This window comes from Canis lupus, chromosome 5 (genome assembly GCF_003254725.2).
Source record: "Canis lupus dingo isolate Sandy chromosome 5, ASM325472v2, whole genome shotgun sequence".
Classification (NCBI taxonomy): Eukaryota; Metazoa; Chordata; class Mammalia; order Carnivora; family Canidae; genus Canis; species Canis lupus.
Window position 1 is genome coordinate 44,455,277 of NC_064247.1, and position 15,915 is coordinate 44,471,191.

The following is a 15,915-nucleotide window of genomic DNA, read 5'->3' on the forward strand; positions in this document are numbered from 1 at the left end:
AGTCTATCTCCTGTATAGAGATTAATACCTACTGTGGTAGGAATTAATTGTCCTAGAACTTATCATGGGCCCTAAAGTTTTGGAAGAATTAGGAGCAAGATAAGCTGGAGAATAAAATTCTACTTGGATGGAACTAATGGTAAGTTTGCAAACAGCAAAGTTGGGTTAAAATGTGCAGAAATGAAGTAAATCATGAAAATTCACTGACAAAATTTTTTAAAAATGAAGTGTGATTAATGGCAGTATTCATAAGCAAATGTTATAGGCCTGTTCACTCATTAGAATTTCCTAATAATTAATGACATAAGAAAATAAACGAGAGTGTAGAACGTCAGGACAAAAATGATTCTGAAAGCTGATCACAGTGAAAAGCTGGCCTTGGTTAGGTGACTCTAAAATTCTACACATCCCTTTACTATATTGCACCTACCAACTCCTTTATGAAAAGTTCAGGTAGCAAAGATACAAAATATTAACATCACACCAGGCTGGTGCTCTTTGAAGAATTTTAAATTAGCACAAAGGAAAGTGTTTCCCCTGAGAGCTACTTTGGCATTTTTACCTGCTCACTGCAACTGGTATATGAGGCCAAAGTAACATGCTTTTAATAAAACACTCCATAAATGCAGGAGGGGTGTGTTTCATTACCCTGGTATAATTCTGCTCCCTCCCCCCCTCATCACAGAAGAGAGACATCAAACCCCACTGAGCTGATAAAATAAGCTCAATGAATCCCTATAGCGAGAACAGCATTAGCTGTGGGATTGCATAGATTTCCTATCGCCCAAGCCTGGGTAGCATTTCATTATTGAAGTTGTCTAATTGCTTTGGTTCAAGGATTTTCCCCAATTCCTTTCTTTCTCTATTTAAAATCACTACAACAAACAAATGAAACAATAACACAACAAGCAGTAGTGTGGGTTGAGTGCCTCATTACCAAGGACAGCTGCACAAAACTGTAGTCAAACACTTATTTTTTATGCTAACACAAACAAAGCTTGTCAAGATACCCCATAACCTGTCAAGACCAAGGGGAAAATGCGCTGCCTACCCTGGATCTCTGTGTTCGTGCCATCCAGAATCCAGCAGAAATTTCTAGAATCAGAGTGCCCAGCCATTCTGCTAATTATGGCAACCTATGGTTCTGTTTTCAGCTGCTGCCAAGTTATTATTTCCCTAGCTGCATGTAGAGCCACTCTAGATTTCCCTTCTCCCAAAATAAAACTTCTTAGATGCTCTTAGAGCGGCTTCATAGGAAGGTAAATGGCAGGATGTGCTGCTAGTTCATATTAAAATTTGCCCATTCATTAAATTTGTACCTTCTCCTATTATTAAGAGGGCTTCTAAATTTCCCTGTCTGTACTTCTCTCATAAAATCCCTTTTTAAATTCAGTGACTTGCTCCAAACCACTTAATCATTCTATATTTCATAAAAAATTTAATGGTATCTAATCCTCTAAGTCCTACTAAAATTGTTCTGTCTAATATCAGCTCCAAATCAGCCTAAGAGCAGATACCCATCCCTGAAACTCACAGGTTCTGACCCACTGTGCCCCTAATTCAATGGCCCCCAAATTTTAGTCTGCATGACAATCACTTGGGAGTTTATAAAACATGCATCTGTCCAAAACATGGATCTGCCAAAAAATAACTCAGTAGGTCCTGGATGGATCTGGATGGCTCACAGGAGTGTGAATACTGACAAGCACCTCCACTTGATCCTATTCCATACACAGAGAACCGACAACAAGGCCATGAGGACAAATTCCTTGCATAGATATACTGTCAGCCTCATCCTCACATTTGTTGTGTCCTACCTAAACAAATCAGCACACCCTTAAATCTATCAAAATAATCCCATATCTCCCACCATTCCTGCCCTAGCTCTATGCACACGGTGGTGTTAGCATGGGTTTCTTGATTTGTACATCTGTTTCCAGCCAAAACAAAAACCATCTCTGGAATCTCAGCTGAATTTGCTGCTTGCTTGACACTCCAACCAGTCCCCATCAGTGAGAATCCCCTCCACTCAAGTCAAAATCACAGCCTGAGTTTTTACCAAAACCCAGACAAAGCCCCTAGAAGAACAAAGAGACTGTCACCTATCCTTTAAAAAAAAAAAAAAAAAAAAAAAAAACTAAAAACAGATGAAATCTACCATCTCGAATCCCCTTGTTTGCATGTTATCCCCCACTTCTATATATGGGCCTCTAGACATCCGAAGTACTCATCTGAGAGATTATGAAATAATATTGAGTGCCTGCCCTTGAGGTACCCACAAGGTAGCTGGGGAAAGAAGACTGGCACGTATAGAAAAATAAAACACACTACAAGGGTAAAGGCTAAAAACAAGGTGATATAGATTGTTAATATTGCAGGCATTCAAAGACGAAGGAAATCAATAAAAGCAAGAAGAATTTGATGTTTTCCAAAAGAGATTAAGACTTGAACTGGCACTTAGATCATGGAGAGATTTAAGGTTTTAGATTGACAGAATGAGAAGAAAGATACTCTGGACCAAATACTATGTAGAATAGGGTGTACAGCATGTATAGTATAGCATAGTACGAAGTACAGCATTGTGTAGAGGTGCAGTGAAAAGAGAAGAAAGTTGAAGTGAGACGGGCATGGGTTTGAATTCTGACATGACATAGGCAAATTCCTTAAGGGGATGCCTTAACCTCTCAGAATCCTTTCCTTCATTTGTAAATCAGGAAAATGATGTCCATGGAGTCTCACTTGCATACACATTAGAGATAAGCTCTGTAAAACAGCTATACAATACTAACCACATCTTCAACACTTAAAAGTTAGCCATGCCTATGACAATAGTGACAAGTCTGGAGGCAAGGTTTAGTGTCTCCAGCATGCAGAGTCTATCGTCCTACAGCAGCTGCTACACCCTGAGAAGTGGAGACATGATTACAGAGAGTTGGGGACAAATGGTGGGTGGTCCTGTAAGTTAGCAGATAACTTTGGACTTGATAGGGGAGGAACAGATGAGCTGTTTAGAGTTACTGAACTGGGTAGTGACATGATGAAAGCAGTGTTTAAAGAAGATTAATGTGGTCATGGAGGAAGAGAAGGAACGAGAAAATCCTACAGGCGTGGACACTAACTAGAAGGCTGTTGTGGTGATGGGCACAAAACGACAAAGTACAGAATGCAGAGGACTGCAAAAGGGAGGCTTGGAAACACTTTAAAGAAAATGTTTTGTTCCTTTCTTTGGAAAGGATTTTGTGATTGACTATGGGGGGGGGGGGGGAATGAATGAGTCAAAGGTCAAGTCTAATCACAGTAATTTTCTTACTAATTGCCTGCTGTTAATCTTTATCTCCCACTAGATTTTGAATTCCAGAAGGTAAAATAACATTTCTATCTCACTCACGAGTGCCTAGCATTGTACTTCAAGCATAGAAGATATTCGAAACATTTTAAAATGTTTTTATTAATGAATAAGGAATTCACGAGTGAATTTTATTTGTGGAAAATAAATGGAATGAAGAAATAAATAACATTCATGACTGCCCCCAATAAAAATTGTGAAGATTCACTGAGCACTTTCTACTGAGCATTTTGTAAGGCTTTACATGAACTATCTTATTTCAATCCTAACAAAATTCCTATACAGCAGACACTGCTGTTATCTTCATTTAAAATGAGGCACAGCAAGTTTAGGCAATCTGCCTAAGGTCACTCAATGAGAAAATGACAGAGCCAGGATTCAGATTTATGCCTTCTGAGGCCAAAGACTATGCACTTTCTCAAGAAAGTGGGAATGAGGGGCGCCTGGGTGGCTCAGCATTGAGAGTCTGCCTTCGGCTCAGGTCGTGATCCCAGGATCCGGGATGGAGCCCCCCTCGGGTTCCCTGTGAGAAGCCTGCTTCACCTTCTGCCTGTGTCTCTGCCTCTCTCAATTTGTGTCTCTCATGAATAAATAAATAAAATATTAAAAAAAAAAAAGAGTGGGAATGAGCGTTGGAAAAACAGAAAGTCTTGTCAAAAGAAAAAACAGAAGGAATGGGAGCCAGTTGACTTTTATATACCTTACACTTCATAGACATCTACTCTTCATATCAATTCCACTGGTAGGTAGGCATTCCCTTAGGTTTAAATTGACTACCTACTGTGAATAAGCAAGGTCCCTAAAGAGAAAAAAAAAGCAGGCTTTGTTCTCAAGGGTAGGAATATTGAGCAGGGGAAAGTCAATGTGACAAGTAAAATAAAACCAAAAGATAACAGTAAAAGACACACTACAAAGCTGCCCTATTAAATGTGCAAGGGAGATGCGCATTAATAAATGTTAGGACTTGGGAGCAGGAGTGAATGCTGCCGTGCTCCAGTGCTTCTCTCATTTTATTCTCTCACTTCTTTCACATGTATGTTTCCATTCTGACTTCTCAGTTATGAGGCTACACAAAATACATTAACCCATTTCAAGAGTTTTTTTTTACAACCCCCCCCTTCCAGACATCTGATGATACTTTCAAAGAAGTGACTTATGAAGTGAGCACATGGCATTTTAGCAGGCAAATCCAGAGGATCTGCAGCTACACACACACACTGCCTGATTCACTTCTATGGACAATGTTTTTTGTAGTAAACAGCTTCAACTGAATTAAGAATTTCTCAGTTACTACATTAGAACTAGTTCTATGAAGTATTTTAGGTATCTCTACACTGTAAGAAGAGCCATCGTAGACCAAATGTACACAGAGGAAACAATTATAGGGATGAATCTAAGGCAATGAACATTATCCAGTTTCTCAGAAAGCTAAAAGAAAGCCCTCATCCCTCAAAGAAAGACATTTACAATGGGAATATTTAAAAATATGTACTATCTGGTCTCCTGTCACCTTAATGAGAGTATGCTAGATATGTAATTTATCTTTAGATTAGAGATTTAGTTGCACCTTAGAATCAACTGGAGAGATTTAAAAATACCAATTCCCTGGGCCCCACCCCACATGAATTAAATTAGAATCTCTGAAGGTTGGGCCAAGAACATCAGACTCTTTGTTAAATGACTCAGATGATTATAATGTAAAACCAGGACTGAGAACCACTACTTTAGATTATGACTCAGAGACATCTTTATGAATATCAGTTATTTCTGCATTTACTACCCATAGCTGCAGGAACTGATGGAGAAGAAGAATTGATGGCAGTCGAGACTGATGATTTACTTGCCCAAACTCTTGCACTCTGACAGTGCCTAGGCCTTCTTCCCAGTACTACTGTGTGCTGACTATGTGACAGGTACACTTCCCCAGTGTATACTTCTTCATACATAGTACTTGATTTCTGTTGAAAAGAATGAGCTTTTTATCTATCACCAAGCACTGAAGGCAAACTTTTGTAATACCAACTGACCAGTGGCAGTATATCCAACCCTCAGGTGATCTGTTCACCATCTCTGTGGGTATTCTGGTTATTCAGGAGCTGGCTCTCATCATTAAAGTATGGAAAGTTATGGCTCACAATGTTTCCAGGGCCTGACTGACCCAATCTTGAAATAGGAAAGCTCCAGAAGCTGGTCTCTGCATAATACCAGAGACCACCATTTCTTGAATGTTTTTAAAGGTCAGGTACTAGATTAAGTGCTTTTCACAACATTATTTCATTTGATACTCACACAGGAACCCTGGGGGTGAGTATTTTGTTCAGGGTCCTGTCATTAAAACCAAAACCAACCTAGATATTTCAAACCAAGGGAGTTTACTTACAGGGAATTTGTTGCGCAGATATTAGATGATTAAAAGAGAAATAAGGATGCTGAGGTAAGCCAGGTCTTAGTAACTGCCAAGAAGTAGCTAATTGTCCTCAAGCTGGAAGGAAAAGGAAGAGGCAAGGATTAACAGAATTTATAAATTCAGAGGAAGAGCCCTAGAGTTGGTACTCAGGGAGCTGGCTCTCGTGGAAGGGAAAGACCATGGAGAAAGCTCTGCATGACATTCCAAAGCAAGGAGTTAAGCAGACCAAGAAGAAAAAGGGAAGGAAAATTCAGAAGGTCTGCACTAAGACTAAAGATAATAAGGAAGGCCACTTATTAACCATCTACAACATTCTGATAGGGAGTAAGAAAGCCAAAAAGAACGTGCCTGTAATACACAGGTGACTGCCTTGGTGCTACCTGTAGGATAGGGCTTCTCTGTTAGCACCTAGGGACACTTTTGTGAAGACATTACTCCCCCTCCCTCCACACACATACACTTTGTTTTACATATTTCCCATCATAGGTTACACTTCTTATAATTTTTATTACGAATTCAGGCTATCTCAACAATAGCATCCATACACCAAAACCTTTGTCCATGTATTCAATGATGATACAGTTTCTCCACTACCTCAAACTAGAACATTCTTATGAAACCTTTCATAAGCTGAAATGGCATGAAATGAAGAAGCAATTACCATTAATTTATATGGAAAGGATTTTTAGCATTCCCAGCCTCATAAAATAAGTTCTCTTAGGCTTTTCTGATACCTTGGGACATATCTTGCTAATGGACACACAAAATAAATGGAGATAAAGCGCAGATGCAAATCTATGGTGGCCTGAGGCTGAGCTGTTGAGGGTAGTTCCAGGGAAGAGGCTTGGCAGGGCTACTCTGGCTGCTCCGGGTGTACACTGCCTTGATAACAGCTTGCTGCAAAGCATGCACTGAATTTAAGAAACAAAACAGAAGAACATAGGGGAAGGGGGGAAAAAGAGAGAGAGGGGGAAGCAAATGCCAAGTGACTCTTAACTATAGAGAACAAACTGAGGGTTGATGGAGGGAAAGTGGGTGGGGGATGGGCATTAAGGAGGGCACTTGTGAGCACTGCAGTGCACATGTAAGTGATGCATTACTAAATTCTACCCCTGGAACTAATTTTACCATAGATATTAACTAACTAGAATTTTTTTTAAATTGAAATAATAAAAATGACGAAATCAATTTTAAAAAGCTAAATGCAAAAAAAAAAAAAAAAACGAAACAAAACACACACACATACACTGAATGCTATGATTTTGGGAGCTGGGTTAGTAACATTTTGACATGGCCTTCCTGTGTGGGCTGGAAACTTTCTCGCGTGGGGAAAGGAAAACACAGTGGCACAAGAACATGCAAATGTCACAGGCTGGGCAACAGCTCCCATTCCTCTCAGAGGTGTGCCAATGAAAAAAAAATTCTAAAGAGCAATTTGTTTAATACTGCTACTCTGGGCCTCTCAGAGTTACAGACCTAGGATTTTGCAGGACTATGTGTTGTAGGAACATCTGAGGATGGTATGGGCCTTTGTTGGAATAAAAAGGATTGCTCAAATTAGACACTAATAAACACCAAAAATTAGCAGATTATTTAAACTGTTCAACAAGTATTCGAATTGTTTTCTTTAAAAACTCCTTAGTCCGTGTTTATGCTTATTCTTATTTCTTCAAGAAAGCCTTCTACCTTATAACTGGAAAGACTACTTCACGATATTATACATTTTATTTTTAATAGTATTCATACGTACCTCACTTAATATCCTCATTCTCAATTCTGTCTCTCTGCTCTTAACAGCTCTTCATTATATTATACAAAATATTGTTTCCTCCTCATCATTTAGCATCTTCAAATAATATCAAGGAACCATTAACTCTCCCCTTTAGTTTCTGCTCACTCAAGCTGTGTGTAATTAGCTCCTTTAATCTTTTCTCTAAATAATCCTCTCTACTCTCTTAAACAGTTTGTGGCACATTCTCTGAAGTTTCTTGAATTGGCTGCATTTGATGAGCTGCATTACATTTGGCTTTACAGGTATACTACATAAACTATGTGCAATACACTGCATTACCCACCTTGCAGAATATCACAGGGAATTGAGAGGAGTGCGGGTCTATCCGACATATCGCATGTAACCTGCAGCCTACCACGTAAATAAGGTGACAGAGATAAAAGGTCAGAATCCCCAAGCTCCCTCAAATCACCGGCAGGGGCACCTGTGCTACAGTGACTCAATCAGTAGGAGTTGTATTGTTTTTTTTTTTTTTTCTTAAGATTTTATTTATTTATTCATGAGAGATACAGAGAGAGAGAGAGAGAGAAGCAGAGACACAGGCTGACGGAGAAGCAGGCTCCATGCAGGGAGCCCGATGTGGGACTTGATCCCGGGACTCCAGGATCACGCCCTGGGCTGAAGGCAGATGCTCAACTGCTGAGCCACCCAGGCATCCCCCTAGTAGAGGTTCTAAAACAAAACATTTCTGGAACGAATAGGTGAATTCATGGATGGGTAGTTAGAGTGATTTTTTTTTTTCCTTCTGTTCCTGCCACACCCTTCCCCAAAGCTATAAATGATCCGCACTTTGAAACAATAAAAATGGTTTTTGATCAAAGTTAAAAAATGGTTCTAAACCAGATAGAACCCCCCATGCACTATGTGGTTTTCATCAAAGCTCCTGTGCTAGACCATGGTGCAGAAAATAAGAGCTGAAATCTATGACAAAATTGAAAGTACACTTTAGCATAAGGGTGGGAGAGGGAGGGATTTCACAGTTTTGTACAAAATGAATTGCCCAATAAAGAACAAAGTAGCTTGGAGAAGGAAGAAGGAACTGATTTTGACTGTATTCTAGGGACTAAGTAGAGGTTGCCGCCATGGAAAGAGGGGTTAGAGGAAGGAATATACAGGGGGATGGGCAGTACAGCACACTGGTTAAGGAAAAAAGTCTTAAGCCAAACAGGCAGAGTCTGAATCCCGATTCTGCAGTTCGCTAGCCGTGTAACCTTGGACTATTCACTAATCTACTACTCAACTTCCTCTTTGCAAAAATGGGCATAATAGTAATAGTCAACTATGCTGATTGCTCACTGTGTGCCAAGCAGAATATCAATGCTTTACATGAATTAACTCATTTAATTCTCACAAAATCCAGGAGCTCGATATCACTAAGAGAGATAATTCATATAAGTTGCTTACAACAGTCCAGAGCCAGTGGTCAACATTGGAACAGGCCAGTCATGGTTACCATTACATCACTACTACCATTTTGAAGATAATTAAAATTAGGTACACAGAGGTATGTTACTTGACCATGATCACACAAAGTTTAACAGGCAAAGGAAAGATTTGAAGCAGAAAGTCTATTTCTAGACAGCAAACAACTGGCTTCTTCATAGTGTGAAGGAGTGTGGACTTTATTAATAAAATAATAGCTATGTGCCTGATTCTGCCCCAACCACATGAAGCCTTCAGTGTTAGTGATTATTCTTACTATTGCAGAGTAGACAAGAATTATAGTCTGGGACAGATACAATTCATTCACTCACTTTACCGAAATTTAGAGTGTATCTACATATACTTGGCACCGGACTTAGTCAAGGGGTCATAAATATAAACAAAACATGGTGCCTGCCCATAAGTTGCTTCACATATAAAGAAAGTCAAATTCGTAAATAAATAACTGAAGTACTCTGAGAAGTGCTCTACGGGAATAAGGATAAGGAAATTGCACCTACCTCATTAAACTATCAGGAGAATTAAGCTGACATATGTCAAATCCTTCGATTAGTTCTGAAACATAGCACTTAGTATAAGTGCACTGGCTGTTGTTGACTTTACTGCTTTTACAGTGTTCTGAGTGGTGGTAGATTCATAAAGAAAAAAAGAGCAGAAATAGTAAATTGATGGCCTGTTAGCCAAATTCAACTCCCAGTCTTGTTTTGCTCGGTGTTGTATTCTTGTTGTTTTTTGTTGCTTTTTCTTTAATGGGAATGAATTGGCGACATTTACAACTCAGAAAATCATATAAAAATCCAGACTTCCAGTGTCTTTTGAGAAATCAAAATCTGGAAGCATATTTCTGCCTGGCAAACATTAGCAAAAGCCAGGGTTTTGTTTTTGTTTTTAAAGATTTTTATTTATTTATTCATGAGAGACACAGAAGGAGAGAGGCAGAGACATAGGCAGAGGGAGAAGCAGGCTCCCTTCAGGGAGCCCGACGTTGGACTCGATACCAGGACTCCAGGATCATACCCTGGGCTGAAGGCAGACGCTTAACCGCTGAGCCACCCTGGCATCCTCAAAAGCTAGGGTTTAACAAGCGCAAGAGGCCTGGAAGACATCATCCCATTGCATGGTATAGAGACCAACCTGCAAGCAGGAGGTGCAGGGTCCCAGTTGCATAACATCTTATGAAAAAGAAATGATATGGCCTGCTGGCCTGAAAACATGCAGCAATTCCTTTCTAGACCTGTATCTTTCCTAATAATTTGTTTCCAGGATTTCGGTCGCCATTATGAATTGATTTTTTTTCTCATTTTTATATCTAAGTGGATATTGCTAAATCTCTAGAGATGGGGATAAAGACACTGACGACTTTTCTAAATTCATAAGCTCAAGACACACCAGGGAATATAAGACCTGAAGTCTCACTTAAAAAGAAAAATAAGGTTCCCAAGTAAGTTAAAGAATTAGCATATGACCCAGAAATTCCACTCCTAGATATGTACACAAACAACTGAAAACAAAAACTTTTGCAAAAGCATTCATAGCATAACCATTCACAATAACCAAAGGAGGACACAACTCAAATGTCCATCACCTGATAGACAAAATGTGGTATATCTAGATAATGCAATATTCATTTACGAAAAGAAATAAAGTATTGGTACATACTACAACACAGATGAGCCTTCAAACAATTATGCTGAGTAAAAGAAGCCAGTCATTAAAGGCTACTTATTGTGATTCCATTTATATGAAAAACCCTGAATAGGCAAATTCATGGGGACAGAAGCAGAAAGCAGGTTAGTGGTAGTCACGGGATGGAGGGGGGGAACATGAGGAATGACTATTTTAATGGATACACAGTTCCCTCTTAGGTAACAAAAAGGTTCTGTAACTAGATAACCTGATAGTTGTAAAACACTGTAAATATACTGAATGCCATTGCATTTGAATAAAGTGGTTAAAATGATAAATATTGCATTTATTTCACCACAATTTTTTTAAAAGGCACTGTTTATAGGACTTAGGTTCTCAAAGTACAGGGGATTAATTCTCTTTTGTCAACGTATCTTTGTTCAGTAAGCTTCTCTTAAATAAGTGGTTGGCTTAATTAGCACTATATGAATAAATATCAAATAATGATCAAGTGAAAGAAAGCTTGCCTTAATTGCTCCTCTCTAAAGGCAAGTAGATGTCACTGATACTAACAATATTTTCTGACCCAGAAAACATTTGGATATGTGTACCATTATAAGTGTACAAATTAGTTCATTAAACCAAAGGACTTCCAACTCCTCTTCAGAGAGCATAAAAATGAACAATCACACCTCTAGAACCTTTTGACACAAACAATGAGTCAAATGGGAAGTTGTGTCTGCCTAAACAGCAGGTATTATTGACCTATGCTCTACCTACAGGGCCCACCAAATAAAAGCAATGTCTGAGGGACTCCGTTCCCAGCCTTGACTTTTCCAAAGAGCACTCTGCCCACAGAGCCCTTCTTATATTTAAAGGTAGCTCTCCTATACCCTATTTCTACTTTTTTCCGTACTAAGTATCTCTATGCTTTTAAATTCTTTCCTTCTTTCCTGTAGCTTCCATACCATTCAGCAACCTACACTCCCTTCCTGGGATGCTCACTAGTTTGTTAATGTCCTTAAGGACAGCATCCAAAACAGGGCTCAATGTTCCAAATGTGGTCCACACATATTAGAGTAGGATTTCCTCCAGAGTTCTAGAACTTCTACATTTACTGATACAACTTAAATGAATATTTAGGGGGCACCTGGGTTTCTCAGTCAGTTAGGCATGTGCCTTCAGCTCAGGTCATGATCTCAGGATCCTGGGATTGATCCCCACAACAGGCTCCCTACCCAGCAAGGAGTCTGCTTCTCCCTCTCCCTCTGCTCTTTCCCCCTGCTTGTGCTCTCTCTCTCTCTAAAATAAATAAAATCTTTAAAATTAGTTAATATTTAATTTGGGAAGATACATGTTATTTGGCCTCCTATTGAGTTTGTTGCCAACTAAAACTTGAAAGTGGCTATATTTTTCTTTCAAACAGTGTAAAAGGAAGACATGGCCACATCATTATATCATATACCAAAGAAAGAACAGAAGGTAAGAATGGGGAGAATGGGTCAGGATAGGCTGGAAAAGGAAAGTGTTATGAACTGCTTATATGGCAGGGTTCCTAAGACTCCTACCACTGGGCTTTCCATTTATTCAATCATAATTCATGTTATCATAAAGCATTGGATCTAGTATTGAGGCTTTATTGTCCAGGCACTATTCTAAAACCTTAGCCAACACTGCCTCATTGAATTCTCACTATAACGCCATGAAATAGGTTTGGAGAAATAGAAATTGTCTTTCTCCTCCACTAAACTGTAGAACTTCAAGTGCAGAAACCATATATGATTTGCCTTGGTTTTCCTAGAACCTATCAGGGTACTTAGAATAGAACAGGTATTCAGGAGATACATATCCTGTGTGGTTCATCAATTGCACTTCAGCCTGTTCTTTTCTTTCGGAATGGAAGAACAAAACACTCTAGTGAGGTGGCCATTTTGGGGCCATTTTGCAAGGTGACGCTATATAGGCATTGTATCCTCAGAACTGCCATGTTCACTCTCTGAAAGAGAAAGCTTCGCAATCTAATCACTTCATAAACTGGAGAGCTACCTGGATGTTCTCTCCAAAGAAATGTTAAATTTACAAACTAAAATTTAAAACCATTTCGGTAGTAAATTTTTTATTAACAAAATCCACCCCCCCCAAAAAAAGTGTCCATGCAATGTTTAAAAATGTTAGCACTGAGAAGAGATAAGAAAAAGTCTTAATACAGTAAGTATAGAAGAATCCAGGTGTGTCTCCTTCACTTGGTAGTGGTTTGGATGTAGAACCTTTTGGAGGAAGGTCCATCCTATTTAGATAGATGCACACCATTCTTAAACGTCACTGCATTCTCATTATTTCTTAAGCATTCCCTACAATATTCATCAACCTCAAGAATTTTTATTACAGGGAAAGTACCCGGTGAAGGATTTGTCTTGAAGCTTCATTTACATGAGCAGCCTCTTTGTGTATATTTATTTATGGTGGCTTTGGGGTAGGTTAATAGAGATGAGGGCATAGAGTGTAGACAAAGGTAAACCCAAGCTATGCCTTGGGAATGTACTGGTGCTGCAGAGGGAATGCTGACTGACATACAGGAGACAGCCTTAAATACATCATCTTATTTTCTTTGTCCCCCAGTGTTTTCCCCTTAAGAATGAAAGAAATGGATAAGTCCACCTCTAAATCTCTCCTACCTATAAAGTTGTATGATCTCAGTAAAGGAGAAGGCTTTCTGGCTGCCCACAGTGTCTGAAAAACCAACATGCTATCTTCTCCTAAGTTTATAGATAACACATAGACTTAGAGCATCTAAAGATGCTTTTCATATGTTTTTTGAAATATAAAAGATCAGTGATGATAAGGAACCCATAAGAGGTACCTACTCTCTTTTCAGAAAACTAGACTCTGAATTCCAAAGATGACAAGAGGTGACAATCAGGAAAAAGCAATTCTCAAAAAGCCAATTCAGTCCACGCGTGACATTGAAGGAGTATCAGTACCTGTTAGGAAATCATGTATTCTCTCTAAGTTCTTTACATTTCAGTTTTACAGGACTGAAAAAGCAAGGAATCACTTCAGAATATATTATCTGAAGTACTTAGCAAAGGGAACCTTAAAATTGAATCCTACAACTGTACAGGTAACAGTAAAGTTTGATATCCTGTTTTATCAAACCAAATCTCTGCATCTGGCACTGTTACAAACATGTACATTTTTCAATCATCTAATTTCTTCTCCCACAAATATATTGTCCATGAAAGAAATTTCCTCATGTTTCTATAGTAAGATGACAGTCAAAATAACCAAAATAAACTTCTAAACCTAAAAAAGATCTCAAAATTCAAGCTGTAAAAACTTGTTTAGAGAAAAAGTAAGCCTGTTTTAAATGTATCGTGATACTTGAAGCAGTCTTCTCTTAATATTTGCAGAGTATTTTATGTGCTACTCAATGCAAATTAAAAGCAATAATTTAAATTTCCGTAAGTAAATTCTCATGATTAACATATTTTTTTAAAGATTTTATTTATTTATTCATGAGAGACACACACACACAGAGGTAGAGACACAAGCAGAGGGAGAAGCAGGCTCCATGCAGGGAACCCGATGCAGGACTCGATCCCAGGATGCCTGGATCCCGCCCTGAGCAGAAGGCAGACACTCAAAGGCTGAGCCACCCAGGCATCCCATTAACATCACTTTATACTCTAAGGAAAATAATAAATTAAAAAGATGTGTGTTCATAAAATGCTCCTATAGGTTAAATAGCAAATATGTCATATTTTTAAAGGATTTTATATTCATTAAAGACATTGTCTTATGGAATTGAAAGAATACTCCCTAAATTTCTGTAAATATAACTGACCATGATAGAAAAAAATGTTCTTAAACCTTAAGAAATATCAAAAATAAATTATAAACAAAGATGTAGCAATTTGGGGTTAATCAGATATTTAGCTGAAAGAAATAAGGTATCTCTTCAAGTGCATTTCTCTGAATGTCTATGTATCCATGGCAACTATCTCTTTCCTTCCCTGCTTCCTAATATCCTCATCAATCAGTATTTTTTGATAATTATTCCCATGGAAATTTGAACTTGTCTAGTTTTGCCCTCCCCTAAATAGCCACATTCCCAAAAGGTGAGCCAAAAATATGTAATTTTTCAGTAAAGATAAATCTAGAATAGCCAGTACTTTGGGGACAAATTATTTTTAAATGGCTTATTGTCATTTTATGTTTCTCTTTGCCACCTTTCACTGCCCCCAGCTTCCCACTCCATCTACATCTCTCTTTGCCACCTTCCCATATACTGACACATTCTTTTTTTCCAGCTTGCAAATCTGTCCCTTCCACCCTCAACGCCTTTCCTCCCTGAAATTACAGACTATTTATAGTAACAAGAACACTCATATATTCCAACTACAAACTACAACAGACCTGTTCCTCCTAAAAAAATGTATATAGACATATTAATCAATCTAGTTTAACACATTTATTGAGTGCTTGCCCTGTTATGTTACAGGCATTGAACAGCTCAATGCACTTGTCCCAAAAGAGTTCACAATCTTGTAAAGTGTATGGACATGAAATAGATACCTTCAGAATAGCAACTGCACAAAAACAGTGTATACCCTAATCAAGATTTCACAGTCTGGCTAGATAAACACACAAATACATAACACACACACATACACACACACACACACACACACTACATACACAAGCATAAAGGGGGATGGAATAAATATTATAACAAAGATTCAAACAAAGAATTAAAAATAAATATAATTTTAATAATTATAAATAAACAAACAGAATTCTACCCAAATGATTTATTTTATTTATTTTTTTAATAATTTATTTATTTATGATAGTCACACAGAGAGAGAGAGAGAGGCAGAGACATAGGCAGAGGGAGAAGCAGGCTCCATGCACTGGGAGCCCAACGTGGGATTCGATTCCGGGTCTCCAGGATCGCGCCCTGGGCCAAAGGCAGGCGCCAAACCGCTGCGCCACCCAGGGATCCCTACCCAAATGATTTAAATGAGAAAATATAATAAAGAGGCTATTTACAAAGTTAATATTTAGCTTGCTCTTGGAAGTTTTTTCTGGTCTACACCTGAACTCTCCCCTAAAATGAATATTAACAAGTGTTACTCTTTATAACCCATGACACTTTGTTATATATCTATGATAGTGTTTATCATATTCAGTGTTAGAAAGTTTTCTTATGTGTCTTTACTAGACTTGTGATCTGGGAGAGCAGGAGGTATGGCCGTTTCAACTCCGTATCACTAGTATCCAAAGGAAGGTGTTCAATAA

At 38.5% G+C, this 15,915-nt stretch overlaps 1 protein-coding gene and 1 long non-coding RNA gene across 6 annotated transcripts in view; both read right to left on the bottom strand.

Moving 5' to 3' along the window:
• Nucleotides 1–15,915, bottom strand: part of PDE4B (phosphodiesterase 4B) — a 542,770-nt gene that overhangs the window by 274,088 nt on the left and 252,767 nt on the right.
• LOC112647182 (uncharacterized) overlaps nt 1–15,915 on the bottom strand; it is a 35,182-nt gene that overhangs the window by 3,919 nt on the left and 15,348 nt on the right. For 2 of the 5 annotated variants that reach the window (XR_003128161.3, XR_003128164.3), the window contains exon 3: nt 5,727–5,828. The exons of 1 other annotated variant lie outside the window; for it this stretch is intronic. This is a non-coding gene — a long non-coding RNA (uncharacterized LOC112647182). Of the gene's footprint in view, nt 1–5,726; nt 5,829–7,828; nt 7,897–9,488; nt 9,607–15,915 lie in introns of all 5 variants that reach the window. 2 more of the 5 variants (XR_003128163.3, XR_003128162.3) reach the window with 2 other exon arrangements.